Source organism: Triturus cristatus, chromosome 7, assembly GCF_964204655.1.
Source record: "Triturus cristatus chromosome 7, aTriCri1.1, whole genome shotgun sequence".
Taxonomy (NCBI): domain Eukaryota; kingdom Metazoa; phylum Chordata; class Amphibia; order Caudata; family Salamandridae; genus Triturus; species Triturus cristatus.
Genome location: NC_140590.1, coordinates 253,224,574 through 253,241,920, shown reverse-complemented (window position 1 = coordinate 253,241,920; position 17,347 = coordinate 253,224,574). Strand labels below are relative to the sequence as shown.

Below are 17,347 nucleotides of genomic sequence, written 5' to 3'. Positions count from 1 at the left end.
CTGAAAGAGGTTAACTGATTCTAACAGGGTGCCATTGGAGCCTGTCAGTCTTGGTGGCATCCGATTACCTCTTCGTCTCTCTTCCTCTTCTCAGTCCTTACCTTATGAGTAGTTTGTCCCTTTCTACAGACACTGCCTACCCAGTGCATAATTTGAGCCTGTGGTCTCCGGTCCTCGGCACTAGCACTTACTTGTCAACACTGGCGCTCATGACAGTCTGCCACATGGTGGCACTTTCTGTTTAATTTAAAAATGAGCACAACAACAGTTGTTTATTAGTTCAATAAACATTAACCTACCTGCCATCCAAACCATTCTTATAGTGTTGGGCACTTGGTTTAGTCTGAATTGCCCCACTTGTAGGAGTGTGATGGTTAGTAGTTGCGATGGTACTGTCGGTGGTAGGGGCAACAGGTGGTGCAAGCTGCAGTGGCCTCCTGTTGAGGGCCCTGGCACTTATGTCTTTACAAATTAAGCACTGTGTCTACCTACTGGAACCATATATATATATATAAATATATATATATATATATATATATATATATATAATATGCCGCTCGCCTACCTGGAGTCCGTGTTGGTGGTTTTGGAAAGAGGACTGCGAGGCCCAGCAGCCCTCCACCTTCCCGCTGCCTGCCTGCCTCTTCCTCGAGTCCCCGCCCCCTGCTTATCCTTATATTTCCGCTAACGCATTTCCGCAGCGCGGGCGAAGCCCGGCCAAGGGCGGGCCCGTTTATGCCCGAGAGAGTCCGGTCCGGCCATACCCTCTTAGTGCACCAGTCTTGTGAGCACACTTAAATTTTGTTCCAATTGCAGGAGAACAATGGTGAATTGAGGGCTTGAAACCGAGTGTCACTGATCATGTTGCTGGTTCGCTGGACAAATTTATTGTAAGAGCATCTTCAATACTTGAGCACGAAATTGCAATAACTGAGCGTCGGTTGTCCATGGAACCACTCTTTTCTAAATGCTCCTCATTGGGTACAATTGCATCTAGCCGCTTTCCTGTTATCTCCCATGTTATTATGTCCACCCAGACTACTAATAATGGTCAGCCTCGTCCACCAACCTTATCTATTGTTCCCACTGATGTAGCAATAGCTACGGCCACAAATGTTCCCGCTTCAGCACTTGCCTCTGCCATTATGCCTGCAACTCCAGTTCGGGAAGTTGGTACCATCCCTAAAAGGAAACGAACTGGGTTATCCCCAAAACGCAGGAGGAATAACATTCGGAAACCTAATCCTGATACCTTGGACACTTCTTTGACTGTATCTACAGCTACCATCAACCTAACTTGCTCAGAGCGCCCCTCCCCAGATGTAGTCCCACCGCTTTTTGATATAGACTTGCTACTTGGGAAAATGTCTACTGTACTAGATCTAGCCATGCGGCCGCTCGAGCTTAGATTGGTTGCTATAGAAAATAGGTTGGTTGCTCTGGAGACAGCTTTAGTTAAATATGATGAAAATATACAATCTACTATTTCAGGTTTATCTTCATGTCAAAACCAGGCTAACACTCCAGAAATCCCAATAATCTCGCAAGATCGACCTGTTACTCAGTCGATACAACATCGGGGAGCTGCTTGTAATCCTCATTTGAGTCATAGACGGGGGCCTTTTACACAAAAACCAGCTGTTAATAATATGTCTGCTAGCTTCCATCCAACTGCCAACCATTGTCCCAAACCTCCTGTTGAGGTTCCTCACCAGTTGGAATCTCCACGGATCGACCTTCCCCCTGGAAGTGCCCCTTATGTGGTTGTTCTGACCAATGTTCCCAAACTGACCTCTAAGAGACCAGAATCCTTTCAGGAACTCAAAAATAAAGTTATGTTCTGGTTGAATGCAAACAGACCTCTGCCTATGAACGTACGGTCTTCTATTTTGTTTGCTAGAAGAGTTGGTTGGGTGGGCCATAAACAAAAAAATGTGGGTGGCGACTGTGTCATTGTTAACTTTCAAGCGCCTGAGGTGGTTGACCACATATGTAGCCCCGCCTTTGATAACTTATCTTCCAACATTAAAACGCTTCCCCTAGGTTATTTCTACCCCCCGTCTACCAAACCCCCCTTTCCATGCTTAAGGCCTCTTGCTCCGTCCCACAATTATGTTGACAGAGAGCAATTTAGCGAGGGAACGTGGGGTAGGCAGCCTGTTAATGAAGCTCTGGGTTTTCCCACCCACAATAGGTTTAGCCTGTTGGATGAGGTAGAATGACTAGAGTCACAGGTTAGATGCTCACCTCCCTTTACCCACACTGTAGATGAGACCGGTGCCAAAGGAGGCTATGGTGACCTACCAGCGACCACCTTTGTGGGTTCTGCATCTTTGGTAGTCGGAACCACTTCTTCTATTTTTTTAGGTTCTACATGGGACGCCCCCGCCCAATCTTCGGCTTTGAAGGTAGTCCCTGTGACCCAATTAGCAACTACTGACATTGTACCCGTTCAGCCTAATTCTATTGAGGTTCTTCCTAATTCTGATAACCAGCTTAAAGTTCTTAGCTGGAATATCGCAGGCCTAGTTTCCAATACTGGCAATCCAGAGTGGTGTTCCTTTATGGACCCCTTTGGGATTTGCCTATTTCAGGAAACCTGGTCAACTGAACCTATCCATAGACTGGGGTACATTACTTATATGCAACCTGCCACAAAAGGCCATCGGGGGAGACCTTCGGGGGGTCTGTGTGTCTGGGTGGGCACTCATCTTGGTTTCAACATCAAAAGGGTTGAAACGAATAGTAGCGATATAATATGCATTCTTTTGTCCCATAAAAAGACCCCTAAGATTGCACTTATTAATATTTATTCTCGCCCTACCCGTGGTGGTGGTCCATCACCTACCTTTGATTCCCTGTTAACCCTTTTGGAATTACTTCCAGACGATGTTGTGTTGATGATTGGAGGAGACTTCAATTGTCACTTTGAGCCTCTGCCTGGAGTAACCCCACTTACACTTCAAGAAGATGAGGCTAGATCTATACCATCTACCAGTATGTACCCTGCTAAACATTGGACCCCTCTGGTACTCCAGCTTACCTCCCTCACTTACGCTTTCTCTATGAGAGCGTGCAATGGTCGTTTCAGCGGAGATATACCGGGCCAGCCAACATATAGGGGCATGGGTCATGAAACTGTGATTGATTACGTTCTGGTCAGCCTAGACCTATGGCCCCATGTGCTGGACTTTAAGATAACTAGGCGAACTGAAAGTGACCATGATCCCTTGACAGTTGTTCTAAATTTCCATCTACTGAACACGGGGCTAGCTATGGTCACCTCTCCAGCAGGTTACCTAAGAGTTATACAAGGGGGGAAGAGGATTCGCTGGCAAACTATAAAACAGTCAGACACGGCAATAGCCAGCCTGTACCTAAAAATACTCCCCTTACTTGATATGGTGTTTAAGGGAGATGTTAACAATATTGCAGTTGATGGAACCTTGGATTTGGTTAAAACCCATAAGGATCTTGTAGAAATACTGCGTGGCTCCTTTTACACCACAGGTACTGTTAATGCAAAGAAGCCGGTTAATAAAAATTCCTGGTTTACAAAGGACTGCAGGTTAGCTAAACAGGATTTATTACAGGCCATCAGGGGGGGCAATCCTTCATTTATTCGGGAAGCTAGGCGGGCATATAGAAAGTTAATTCTTATTGCTAAGACCGAGTGGGAAGAGGAAAGATGGGTTGCTATGAGATTAGCTCTCGTGGCAAAAGATCTAAGATCATTCTGGAACCTTGTCCACTTTGGGAAGTCGGAGGGTAACTCCCCGATTGACCCAAACATCTCCGAAGACGCTTGGGCTTCCCACTTTGAAAACTTGTATTCGATTAACACAATCAGGACTGTTGATCCCCCTGCTATTTTACTAGCCATGGATCCTTCCTGGCTTGTTCCCCCCTGGACCCTATCAGAAGTAAATCTGGCTTTGGATCAGCTTCAAGTGAACAAGGCCCCAGGGTTAGATCGTATTCCCGGGGACCTTTCTAAGGATGAACCGAAGATCTGGGCCCCTTACCTTCAAATCCTCTTCAACGCCATTTTACAAGGTTCACCGGTACCATCAACCTGGATGGGTGCGGAAATTATTCCCATCTTTAAAAAGGGATCTCCCCTTGATCCAGGTAACTATAGGCCTATAAGCCTAATAGATGTGAGCCAAAAAATCTACTCTAGGCTCATTCTGCAACGGCTACAGAACTGGATAGAAGAGAAAAATATACTAACCCCACTCCAAGCGGGATTTAGGCCCAAAACGTCAACTATGGACCAATTATTCAGGCTCCAGATGCTTCATTGGAAACATGTCTTATTGGATGGGGGTAGCCTATACATGACCTTCGTGGATCTGAAATCCGCATTTGATATGGTGGATCGTAACCAGTTATGGAACCTATTGCTAGCCATGGGGGCCCCGCCATACCTATGCTACCAATTGAAGATTCTCCACGATGGGACCTATGCTAGAGTCCGTTATGGAAAACATGGCAACTTGACTGGCCCCTTCCCTGTTGAAAAGGGAGTACGACAGGGATGTGTCCTTGCCCCAACCCTGTTCTCTCTCTTTCTTAATGGGCTCATTGCCGATCTTTTGGACACCACTGATATAGATGCACCAAAATTGGCCTCTAGAAAATATCCTGCCCTTATGTTTGCTGACGACACCCTGCTGCTGTCAAAATCCATACTGGGTATGCAGCGGGTGTTGGATCAGTTTACCAACTTTTGTAAAAAAAGGAACCTGGTGGTCAATATAGGTAAAACGAAGTATATGGCTTTTAATGTAAAACCCTCCAGCTACCCGCACCCTAAAATGGAAGGTATCGCCCTGGACCGGGTTACTATATTCGAGTACCTAGGTCTGACCTTGAACGACAAAATAGGTTGGTCCCCTCAAACGCGTAAGGCCAATCTAAAACTTAATCAGGCTGTGGGGGGCATCCTTAAAGTTTATAAGAATTGTCGTACAAAAATTATAAGTGCTCCCTTAGAAATTTACTGTGTGCAATCCCGATCCTCTACATTGTACGGGGCTGAACATTGGGGCCATACCCGTGCAAATGATTTGGCTACCACCGAAAATAATTTTATCAGGAAACTCTTATCCCTTCCAACTAACACGCCGCTTATGCCATTGAGGTTGGATCTTAACATCCGTCCCATCTTAGAGGTCGTTGCCACTAGACCGGTGATGTACTGGAAAAGGCTCTGGAGTACACCAGAGCTAGCATGTTACAGAGACGAATTGAAAGTAATCCTGGGCTCACTTGGGGCCGATAAGATTCCTTGGCTCCAGTATGTAAGGCAGACGTTAATTCATATTGGTCTTGCCCATCTCTGGGTTAACCCAGAGAACTCTACTCTAGGCATTTCCAAAAAAACTCTTGCCTTAACCTTTAAAGATTACTTTCTAATGAAAGCTTATAGCTCAGTCAGACCATCTAGTCTGACAGATGCTTTCCTTGATGTTAAATCTTACTACGCCTTTGTACCTGACCTTGATGCTATCCAACCCATTTTAGCAAAGAAGCTGTACTTACAGTTCAGATATGGAACCCTCCCTCTTTATTCTTTTACTGATCGATGGGCGGGTGGTTCCCAGCATATTTGTCCTGGTTGTTCATCTGAACTGGAAACTACGATCCATGTTGTGCTTTTCTGCCCCGCATATGTCGGTATCCAGAAAAAATGGATCATACAATTATCTTTAAACTTGGGTATTAGGAGTTACCTTGATTTTTTTAGGATCATGCGAAGCGATTTAAATCCAGTTGTTGTGGCTGCAGTTTCTAAGTTCTTGTTCGCGATGTGGTCAATTCGTAGGAAACTAATACAGCAACAACACTGACTGATCTATTGGTTCTAAAAGGGGTTTGCCTACTGATTAATTACTATGACATCCTGTTTTTTTAAGATGGCTATTGTATTAATTGGAATATGTATTCTAAATGAACTGTTTTATATTGTACTTTTATGATTTTAAACAAGCGCAATAAAGTTTTTTTGGATTGGATTGGATTGGAATATATATATAATACACAATTTCAATATGGGTCCGCCTTTAACCAGATACCCCAACTGACCTAGAAAATGAGGCAGTCACCCCCCAGAACACCGGTCCCTCCAGGGTTCGCGCATGCGCGGTGGCCGTCTTGTACTTGGCATCGCAGAGACGTTTGCAGTGCACGCGTTTTTTCAGTCATAAATATTAATGATAAAAGCTTCATTGTGTGTTGTGTTGTGTGCGCTGGAATCCGTTTTCCGATCAGGCCAGCTTTATTTAAAAGTCAAATGAAAGAGTGAAACAAACACTGGAAGTGAAAGACAGCATGGCGCGTTTCTTGCAGGGTAAAACTCTCCATGTTTCATTTCCGAATTTAAAAGGAGGAAGGTCTCACAGCAGCTTCTGAATGATGATTTTATCCTGAAAGTAGTTTCTTTGTACAAAGAAGAAAATGCATCCTCTTATCTTCTTTCATAAGAAGCAGTTGGATATTTCATACATTGTTCTTCATTTTTAAACAGGTGAAAATGTACTGGCTGGAGGAAAGGAGACATTTCCAGCATAACCACATCAGGAGATTAAGTGGTGTGTTGCATCCTGTCTTACATTAGTAAATTATTGTTATTACTATTATAACGATATACAAATAATAAAACTATTGCCAAGGCCCAGAATAGTTTTTATGAGACTAGTGCTCCTTGCCAGTGCATCGAAATACTGACCCGTAACGCATACACCTTTTTTTCAGCCTAAACCTGTACACTGTTCGGTGTAAGTATCTCAGTCTATCTTTCCCAGCACAGAACGTGTACTGTTCTGCCAGGTACCTCAGTACTGACCTCTAGCGCTGCTCTGCCAAATCACATGAATCTAGACCTGCTGTCACGTGGGCAATCACACACAATGCACGGGGTTTTGGACCCTGCTGTTAAAACCAGATAAAAATCACATCTGCGGAAAAAGGTGAATATTTGTATGTGTTAATACATAAAGCACCTCTAACTGGTGATAGAGATTTTAAACATTACTTATTTAGATGACATGGGCACAGAGGCCAAGGGAGCTGAAATGGCTTGCACAAGATCACCCAGTGTGATGAAGAGAGGGCGCATGACTTAAAGTGACAGAAACCAATCAAAACGTGGGCATTTGTAGAAGGGGGTAGTGTAAATGTTGGGTGTAAATGACGATGCGTCCTAGCAGCAGTTTATCATTTTTGGAATGTTCCCCTGTAATCGTATTTTATGTTTCTTTCTCTTATGTTGTTTATTATCATTCGTCCAACACTAGCGATTGCAAGATGAACAAACGGCATAAAATGATATCTAGTTTCATCCATGTTCCTGCCCAGTGGTCGTTAACATACACCATTTGTCACCATTTGCCCCGAATACTCCTTGAAGTAGAGGTCACTCATCATAACGAACTGAAAACCCCCAAAATGATCTGCCTTCAAAATGATGACATTTAGAGCCCGATCCATGGCGCTCTTGTCATAATTACATGGGGCCAACCCCTTCAAAACATACAGAACCTGTATGTAAAACTACACTTACATTTTTACATTTACGTTTGAGTGTACTTTCACTACTTAGTGCTACTGATGAACAATTGGAATCTGCAAGGAAAGCCGTGCCTGGCGCCTATTTCCCTGCAGATTTCATGGAGAATCAAGAGACTTTCCAATTGGGGTACCACGCCCTCTTTATAGAGGTCTCCATTCTGGCAAACACTGCCACAAGGGAATGGAATCTTCTGAGCAAATGCACATTTGTAAAAATATTTTTACCAGTTGAGACATCCTTCACCATGCACCCCAGTAACTTGGGGTCATTCATTTCCTTTCCCATCCTGGAATGGGATTTACAACAGCCCTTTGCTAAAGTAAATAAAAAGACACCCTTTCTGGGCTGGAAAAGGACATGCGAGGAGTATGCGAATGCCCATTAGTACTTGTTTGTGGGGGTTCACAAACGTCCAATGCAACCCAAAGCAGCAATGCTCTGAATCCCACCCCTCGGGAGAGATTTACAGGTAGTGAGGTCTCCACACTCATGGCAGAGATATCTCAGCACCCATCAAAAAGCTTATGCCTGCCAGGAATCGCTCTGCGAATTCCTAGCAGACTCGAGGCCAGGTGTACATTGACTTCTATTTGCGATTCATTAATAGCACATTTTTGCGATTGCCTATTAGGAAATAGCAAACAGCTATGTATAGCAGTGTGTTGTACACTGTTTGAGATTCCCAATGAGTCGCAAGGGACCTGCCTCATTAATATTCATGAGGCAGGTCACAATTTGCGACCCACTGGAATGGCCGGCACTCACAGGGATGGTGGCCAGTAGACCACCATGTCTGTGACTGCTTTTTAAATAAAACAGTTTATTTGGAAATGCAGCCCATTTCCCTTAAATCCTAAACAGTTTGCATTTAAAAAAGAAAAATGAAAAGTTTCCTTTTCATTTTTTAAGAGCAGGCAGTGGTCCGTGCTACCACTGCCAGTTCTTAAAAAAAGTTGCCGCCCACATTCACAAAGGGGAAGGGGTCTAATGTTTTGCGACCGCATTCCCGATCGTAAACCATTCCAACATACCAGTGCAACTGCTAATAGGAAGGGACGCCCTTTTGCAAATCCAATTTGCGATTCGGTAATAGTTTACTGAATCGCACATAGGGCTTTGTACATTTAAATATGCGAATCGGGCTGTTTGCGAGCTGGAAAAGCTTTGTACATCTGGCTCCAAGTGAGGTAAATTTGGTTGCTTCAGTTTAGGTTTGTGGCTAGGCCCTATTCTCTTGACCACCAACCTGTTTGTGCACACAGCAGAGAAAAGCTCATTCACAATTATTCTGTTGCCGCACATAGAGAAAATAATTAGAGGGAACACTGGTCAGGGGCCTGAACTTCCATAAGTGTTGCAACATTTAAGGGTTAATCTTGCCTTTCTCGGGCCATCAATGCAAACAGAGGAGGAGGATTTATTTTTAAAGTACTACAGAAGAGAGCAGGAAAGTCTTCCACTTCATGGGCCGATTCATAAGGGTTTGGTACATGAGTAGAAGGAGGTGGAAACATTCCTTTACAATATTTCTTTCCAAAAGATACCCTTTGCAGAAGTTTGCAGAACAGTTCCCCCTCGAATGACATAGTGCCATATGTAGGAAGCCAAATTGCAATCGCAAATGCTGAAATTCGCAGAATTTCAGCATTTGCGATCGCAATTTGGGCAATGTGCTATGTAGCAAACAACAACCCACACGCAAAATAAGGAATCGCAAAATTTGCGATTCCTTATTTTGCAAATGCATTTAAGGAATCCCAAATTGCGATTCCTTAAATGCAATGTACGAAGCACCCAAGTTGTGCGATTTTGGCTTAAGGAATCGCAAATTACCACCAACTTCAGGTTGGGGGTAATTTGCGATTTCTTAGAAAAATGCACTTTTTTGCATTTTTCAAAGTGCCATGGGGCGCACATACATGCCCTTAGCGCATGTATGTGCACCACATGTGGACACATGTTTATTTCAGGGGTGCAAAAAGGTGTCCTATTGACACCCTTGCAACCTTGAAATTGCATTCTCAATTGAGAATGTCTTCCCAATCATTCCTATGGGCATTCTAGCCCATAGGAATGAATGGCAAGGTGTTCCTTATTTGCAAATCTCAATTTGCGATTCGCAAATAAGGAATATGTGGGATTCGCTAAATATTTTGCTATTCCTACCTACATTGCGTTTTGAGATTCTCTAATTGCAATTCCCTAAAAATCGCAATTTGAGAATCGCAAAACACGTTCTACCTACATATGGCCCTATAGTTGATTCAATTATGTCTAATCTCTTTCAAAAGATTACAATCATTTCCGAAGAGGCCTCACAATCATACTCAGTCAACAAAAGGTGGATATGGCTTTGAAACGGTCATACTCAACATCAACTTTTGGCATTCGTGCCCCGGGATATGCAAATTACACAGATAAATCATTATTAAAGGACTTTCAGAATCTGTCTCAGCAGTTACAGATAGGGAAAGACTACACTTTCACGCTTTCAATTATGAAGCAGCAGGTACACTTCCTTCCAGAAGTCTCATTTGATTACCTGAGTGCAGCTGCTGCGGTCGCAAGATTATCACTAGTTGCCAGGAGGCATACATGATATGCTCCTGTAAAGCTGAAGTTGCTCATAAATTCATACGAATGCAGCTTCCATTATTTGGCTAAAGGCTGTGGTTTTTTGGGGCAAGAATGGTAATTTGCAGACCATTTTCTCCTAAAACCCTTTTTACAACCCTTACTACGCATACACTCACAATGTGGTATTTTACATCGCGTTCCTTACAACGCAAGTCATTACAACGACTTGCGCTGGAGGGCGCTGGACTTAGGAATAGTATGATTTACTATTCTAACTCCAACCTATGTTACAGTAGGGAAGGTGTTGGAATAGTAAATCATACTGTTTCTTAGCTTAGAGCGCCATCCAGAGCAATTCGTTGTAACGACTTGCGTTGTAATGCCCGCGATGTAACTATGCCGTGGTGTAACAACCGCGTTGTGAAGGTCGTTCTCCTTCGAGGAAGGGGTTGTGGATGGGAGCTTCTACATTAAACAAATCTCGATTCCAGGTCGTCTGAGCAGCAACCTCACTTCTTCCTCCTCCAAAAGCATGACTATGCCTCCAGACACACAGAAATGCTGATAGAGGGAAGGATTTATTATGTCCCCTTCAGATAAGCATCTTCATGGAACAGTGGGCACTGGACATCATAAAAACGTATATTGGATACAGTTTCTGAAGCCCCAAAAGTCATGCTCAAACAATTGAAAAAAAGGCTCTATTGGTGCCAGTGAGCTTTCTGTACCTTGTGGTTTCTTTTCTGAATGGATAGAAGGGAATGTGTTCCTTACCACTTTAAGGAAAGAGAAATTGGTGGCCCCATTTCATCTCTTTTCATCACTCATACATTCTGAGACTGGTTTATGGTACAAGACAACATGGAATCAACACTGACAATTCTTCGCTGTTGCAGGAAAGTGCCCCCTTTTGACTTGGTAACCCCCACTGTTTGCCTTAGTACTGATGCCTTTCGACTGACGCACTGGGTCCCTGCTAACCAGGTCCCCAGTGCCAGTGCTGTTTCCCTTCAAACAGGGAAAATTGTCGATTGTAACTCAATTGGCAAGGCATTTAGTACCCCTGTAAGTCCCTAGTAAATGGTACCCCTGGTACTTAGGGCATGGGTACTAAAGAGAGTCCCTAAGGGCTGCAGCATGTATTATGCCACCCTAAGGAACCCATACACAAATTGCATGCAGATTGGCAGTGCAGGCTGTATTGAATTGTACAAACCATTTTGCAAACACAATATGGCACACTCCTTGTGTGTCATGACCATGCACACTGCACATACTATAGGTAAGTCACCCCTACAGGAGGCCTTGGAGCCCTAAGGCAGGGTGCATTATATGTTAGGACATATTTAAATTAGCAGATACGCCCCAGTGAAGTCAGGTTCCATTGCTACGACATTGCAAGTGATCAGGAAGCCATCTTAAGCGCATTTACTGGGCACTGGTCATTACGAGTTTCCCAGCTACAAATTGGCTTCACTAAAAATAATGGTGTTTGGTATCAAACAACTTGTCTTAATAAATCCACACTGATGCCAGTGTTGAATTTATTATGACATGCACCTAGAACGCATCTTAGAGGTACCCCCTGAAACCTAACAGTCATTTTGTGTGCTGAATGACTGGACTCTTCCAGCCTGCCACCACAGATCAGGTTCTCACCCCCTGCTTAGGAGAGACAATGCTCTCTGAGGTCAGAAACAATGCCGGCTTCGGAGAATGGTGATCACACCTCTTCCAGCAGGATGGCTAGTGAATTAGCATAGCAAGGCAGAGGCTTTGAAGCCTCTGCTGCCTATGACCCAGGCTTCCTCCAGACCTGAAGAACGCCATTTGGCATCAGAGCAGGTGGAAAAATTAGCTAGTCAGTGGGTGTGTTGCGCTATCAGGCTAGGCACACCCCTTAGGTGGGACACCTGAAGAGATGAAAAAGGGTTTCACAAACTTGTTTTTGGTAAAACTAGGAACTCGGGGCAGGTTTATGCCAACTCTCTACATGAATTGGTCATATAGGGGATGCAACCACCACAGGGGTAAGTAGCTAATTGGCCACTACCTAAACTCCCCTTGATGCCTCTAAATTCAGTATTTAGGTGGTCCCCTGACAGTAGAAACTCATATTCCTCAACTGGGAACCGAAGGAAGGATAAAGCAGAGCAGTGACCGCGAGAACTGAGGACTTCACCAATATTTGGCGCCAAATCCTTCCTTGCTACTGGAACCTAGACAATTGCAACAACCTGACTCCTCCAGAAGCTGTACATCCTTTATAATTTATACTTATACTTTATAGCTTCCCATGAATAGACTTTAGCCTCACACAGGTGGATACTGGACCTACTCACAGAGCTGGCCACGCCATTGATGACATCTTGTCTGATATAGCGGTACTTTGGGAAACCCCTGAACTGACAATTTGGTTAGATCATTTCCTACATCCTTTTTCCTGGTCTAGGGCTTGTTTTGAGGAAAGTAGACCATCCATTCAGACGCGGGAGAAAAGACCTTGAAATAAGGTCTCTCTAACTGACTTTAAGCAGAATCTTGATGAATCAAGACCAGTATACATGAGCAGAGTCTCTGAGGATGACTTAGCTGTCAGCACCTGGCTCCTGAGGGCAGCTGAGGCAGTGGCATCCATGAGGAGCCCTCAGAAGTGAATGAATGCCCATTCAGCTCCCTGGATTACCCAAGTGTGGATAGTAGTGCTGGATTGTAAGGGGAACCTCTCCGGGGATGAGGGTGGGTTGCATGTGAATCTATGAAAGATACCATACTGGATAACTGCAGTTTCAGGTAGGTAACTTATTTCTTATCCAGTATTGGGGTATCTTCCATAGATTCATATGCTTGAATCAGAATAGCAACCAGTAATGCAAAATAAGTAAACACCCTTCGTGGATGGTGGGTAGTGACAATAATATTTCAAAATATATTCACAAAAGGAGTGTCTTGTGAACGTGTTGGTGAAAAATGAAATGCATATAAAAGCCATGACATGTGAAATAAACATCTCTATTATCAACTTAAACAAGTATACCAACTTTTAAAACCAATAAAGATACATTTTCAAATACATATCATTATTGACCACAGAAAAGAAATCCTCTAATTAAAGAGGCTCACCTTACTGAAATTAATGATGTAGTACTGCCTGTCCCACCGCTGCATCAGCACGCTGTGTCGACTCCAGGCAACAGTGCTGCGGGAACGTATGCGTTGTTTTCCAGGTCGCAGCTTTGCAGATTTTTACCAGTGGAACCCCAGCAAAAATGGCAGCCGACGTAGAGACTGCTCTTGTGGAGTGAGCTTTCACTGTTCTTGTCAAAGGTTTTCCTGCTTTATTGAGGCAAAATTGAATTGTGACTGCTATCCATCTTGCGATGGTAGCTTTAGAAACCGCAGTGCCTTTACGAACTTGTCCATAGGCTATTAATAATTGATCTGTCTTGCGGATAGACAGAGTCTTTTGCAGGTAGAATTTAAGACATCTCTTGATTTCTAGAGTGTGTAAGGTTTGTTCCCCAGGTGTAGAAGGATCTGGGAAGAACATCCTGAGAATGACAGGTTCATTTAGTCGAAACTGTGACAGAACCTTAGGGATGAATTTGGGATTCGTCCTGAGGATAACAATATCATCTGTAAAACGATGTAAAGGATGTTTTATGATGAAAGCTTGTATTTCACTAACCCTTCTAGTTGATGTTAGTGTAAGCAAGAGAGCTACTTTCCATGTTAGATACTTGATATCCGCCCTATGGATGGGCTCAAAGGGTTGCTTCATCAATTGTAATAGGACTACGTTTAAGTGCCACTCAGGTGGTGGTGCTTGAACAAGTGGAAATAGGCCTTTCATGATTGCTGTACAACTCAATCAGTGTAGAGAGATAGATGTTTTGGGAAGCGTCTATGTCGGACCCGGCCTCGTGGCGTGGTCTTAACCCTCCTGGATTGTGCTCGTCCCCCGCACCGGCCTGCACGGGCCGCCCTTTCAGGCCGCCAGGGACCCCTCCTCCCTTCGAGGCCCCCTTTGGATGGTACCCGTTTTTCTACACCTGCCTCAGCGGCCCCCTTTTCCAGGCCGCACAGGGACCCCTCATCCCTTCGGGGTTCCCCCCATGCTTGCTCCACGCACCAGCCCACGCAGCCCGGCTCCCTCCGGCCTCGGCCCCAGCGAAGCCCCGACATCGAGGCACCAAGATCTGGCCAGGGGGCACCGCATGGCCACTTCACCACTCCCGGAGGAGGAGAGTTTCGATGGGACCCCCACCGTCCCTCAACACCTAGGTGCGATCGTCCTCCGGCCTCCCCGGGCCTGGCGCCTCTCCCGCTGGGCGTCTGGCCTCTCCCAGCCCGGCCTCTCCGCCCCCCCAGGCGCAAGGGTCCGGACATCAAAGGGCTCCAGACCTATATCTGGGGCAACCCCGCAATAGGACAGTAGTTGTATCCCGGAGTCAAGAGCCCTGCTGATGGAATCGCGGCTGACCCTACGGAGAAGAACTCCTGCTTGATACTATACCACGAGCCCTGCTGACTGCGTCGCGGCTCCACCTTATTGAGACCAGGAATCTCACAGAACATCGGGGCCCTGCTGACGCTGTCGCGGCCCAACCTCGCTGAAACCTCCACCAGAGCCCTGCTGAGGTCGTCGCGGCTCGATCTGAACTGAAACACCTTAAGAGCCCTGCTGACCTAGTCGCGGCTCAAGCTCCACGAACTGATCGCCAGAGCCCTGCTGACGCCGTCGCGGCTCGACCACTCCGAGACCCGGAGTCCCTCCAGCTTGAGGATCAAGAACTGGGCCTAAGGTACCCTCGTACCCAGCTGCTACTGAAGACTGTCCCGCTACCCCGTCCCTACCAAAGACTTTGAGACTCTTGCGGATCCCTCGATCCCCCCTTGTATAGATCGATAACCGTAACTTCCTAAATGCTGATAAAGAGTTGCTCGTCTTGATAAACATCCTCGAGTCCTGTGTGGTGGTGTTACTGTGCTAGTACGGTATAGGAGAAGGACCTCTCCTAGGAGGCTTCTCAGCAGCGCTCGGCTACTTCGTACAGTGTGGGGGCCCCCCTGGGTGGTCTCTCCGACTCCCCCGAGGTCCGCCTTCCAACATTTGGTGGCCAGCGACGGGATCCGAGCCGAACGCAGATCGTACAAGCAAGTAACCCACTCGCTATCCGTCCAGACGAACAGAGACCATGAGCAACCAGGGAACCACCGCGACCATGGAGTTCCAACCAGAACTATTGGAAGAGTACACGCACAAAGAGTTAAAACAGTTCTGCAAGGACAAGGGCATTGCGACCACCGGCCTAGGTACCAAGGAAGAGATGCAGAAAGCCCTGAGAACCTGGATAGAGTCCGAGGCGGGTCCCTCCCGGAGGGAAGGTCCCCTGCCCCTGAATGCAGCCACGCCACCAGCACCGACCCCAGCGAATGGAGGGAGAAACAGCCTGGAAACTGGCCTCTCCGCGGAAGAAATACGAGAGCGGGGAAGGTCCGGACCCATGAGCTAGAGCTCGCCCGACTTCGGCTGGACGGCGAACTCCTGCTGGCCGAAAAGAAATTGGCCATGGAACAGCTACGGCTACAAGAGGAGATAGAGGAGAAGAAGCGGCATCGAGAGCTGGAGGAGAAAAGGCTGACCCTCGAACACGAGCGGGGCCTCAAAGAACTCGAGCTCAAGGCCCAGAAGGGGGAGACCGGCACCCCCAGCAATAGAGACGCTCTGCCGCCCACCGAAGCCAAGGTCCATATTCCCAAAGATGTCGTCAAGGAGTACTATAAAAACTACGACATCCAGCAGTGGTTTAAGGCGTACGAGGTGGCCATGACCTCCCATCAGGTACCCCGGAAGGATTGGGGTGCCGGCCTATGGGGTTGGTTCCTTAGCGAGGGCCGAGACACCCTACTCCAGCTCCCAAAAGAGGTGATGACCTCGTACGACCATATGAAGGAGGCCCTGCTCACCCGCTATGGACTAACCGCGGAAATGTACCGCCAGCGTTTCAGAGACTGCCAGAAAATCCCCGGTACCACGTGGGTAGAGTATGTTGACTTTTTCAGCAGGGCCCTAGAAGGTTGGATCAAGGGGAGCAAGGTCACCACCTACGGGCAGCTGGTCGACCTCATTATTTGGGAACACCTCTCCAACAACTGCTTCGTGGAGCTAAGACAACACCTCCTCGACAGCAAGCTGACCGAGCCGCGGAAGCTCGCCGCCGAGGCCGATCGATGGGTCAACACCCGAGTCCCCCGGAGCTCGATGGGGGAGTACCAGCGAAACCCCACCGGACCCCCCCGCCAGCGCGGCGGGGGAGGAGGGTCGAACAGGAATCGGGACATCCCAGCCGGGCCGCCCCGGAGTCCGCCTCGGGGGCCACCTCCGCAACACACCTCCCCGAACCTAGCCCGAAGAGGGACGACGCCAGCCAAAACCGGACCCCGGCCCACGATAACCTGCTACGGCTGCCAACAAACAGGACACTATGCCAGCGACCCTGCCCGACGAAGTGGGACCAGCGGGCCCCCGCCCCGACAACTAGCGGCTGCCGCCCTGGGAGAAGGAGAGGAAGAGGAAGAACCCCTCGACGGGGGGTCCCCTGAGTGGGAGCCGGCGGCCATGTCCCTGGTCTGCCTGGGCAGCCGAGAAATGGTGCCCCGAACACCCATCCCGAGCAACACCCAGAAGTACCAACAGTGGGTCACTATCAATGGACGACGGGCCGAAGCCCTCCGTGACACCGGAGCCAGTGTCACCGCTGTCCGCTGCCACCTGGTGGCCCCCGAACAGATCCTGCCGAATGTGCTATGCCCCGTCCGGACGGCCGACAACAGCGAGAGCATGTGCCAGATGGCCCAGATTCCCTTCGAATGGGGAGGGGTGACGGGCATGCTGAAGGTGACTGTCCGCGACGACGCTCCGGTGGACTGCCTCCTGGGGAACGGCCTCGAGAGTTCCCCCTGGGCTCAAGTGGAGTGGCGAGAGCATCTCCGAATGCTAGGACTACCCGAATGGGCCTGCGCCACCACCCGGTCCATGGCCGCCCAGGCCCCCCGTTCGTCCCTGGCCGCCGACACCATCGAGCCCGAGGGGCCCGTGCCACCACCTGCCTCCAGCGAGGAAGAAGCGGACACCGATGCCAGATCCACGGTGCCCCCCCCCGGACGAGATCGCCTCTCTCGGCACACTCC

The 17,347-nt window shown here is 47.3% G+C and overlaps 1 protein-coding gene across 1 annotated transcript in view; it reads right to left on the bottom strand.

Moving 5' to 3' along the window:
* Window positions 1-17,347, bottom strand: part of C7H19orf81 (chromosome 7 C19orf81 homolog) — a 565,104-nt gene that overhangs the window by 231,699 nt on the left and 316,058 nt on the right. The window lies entirely within an intron of this gene.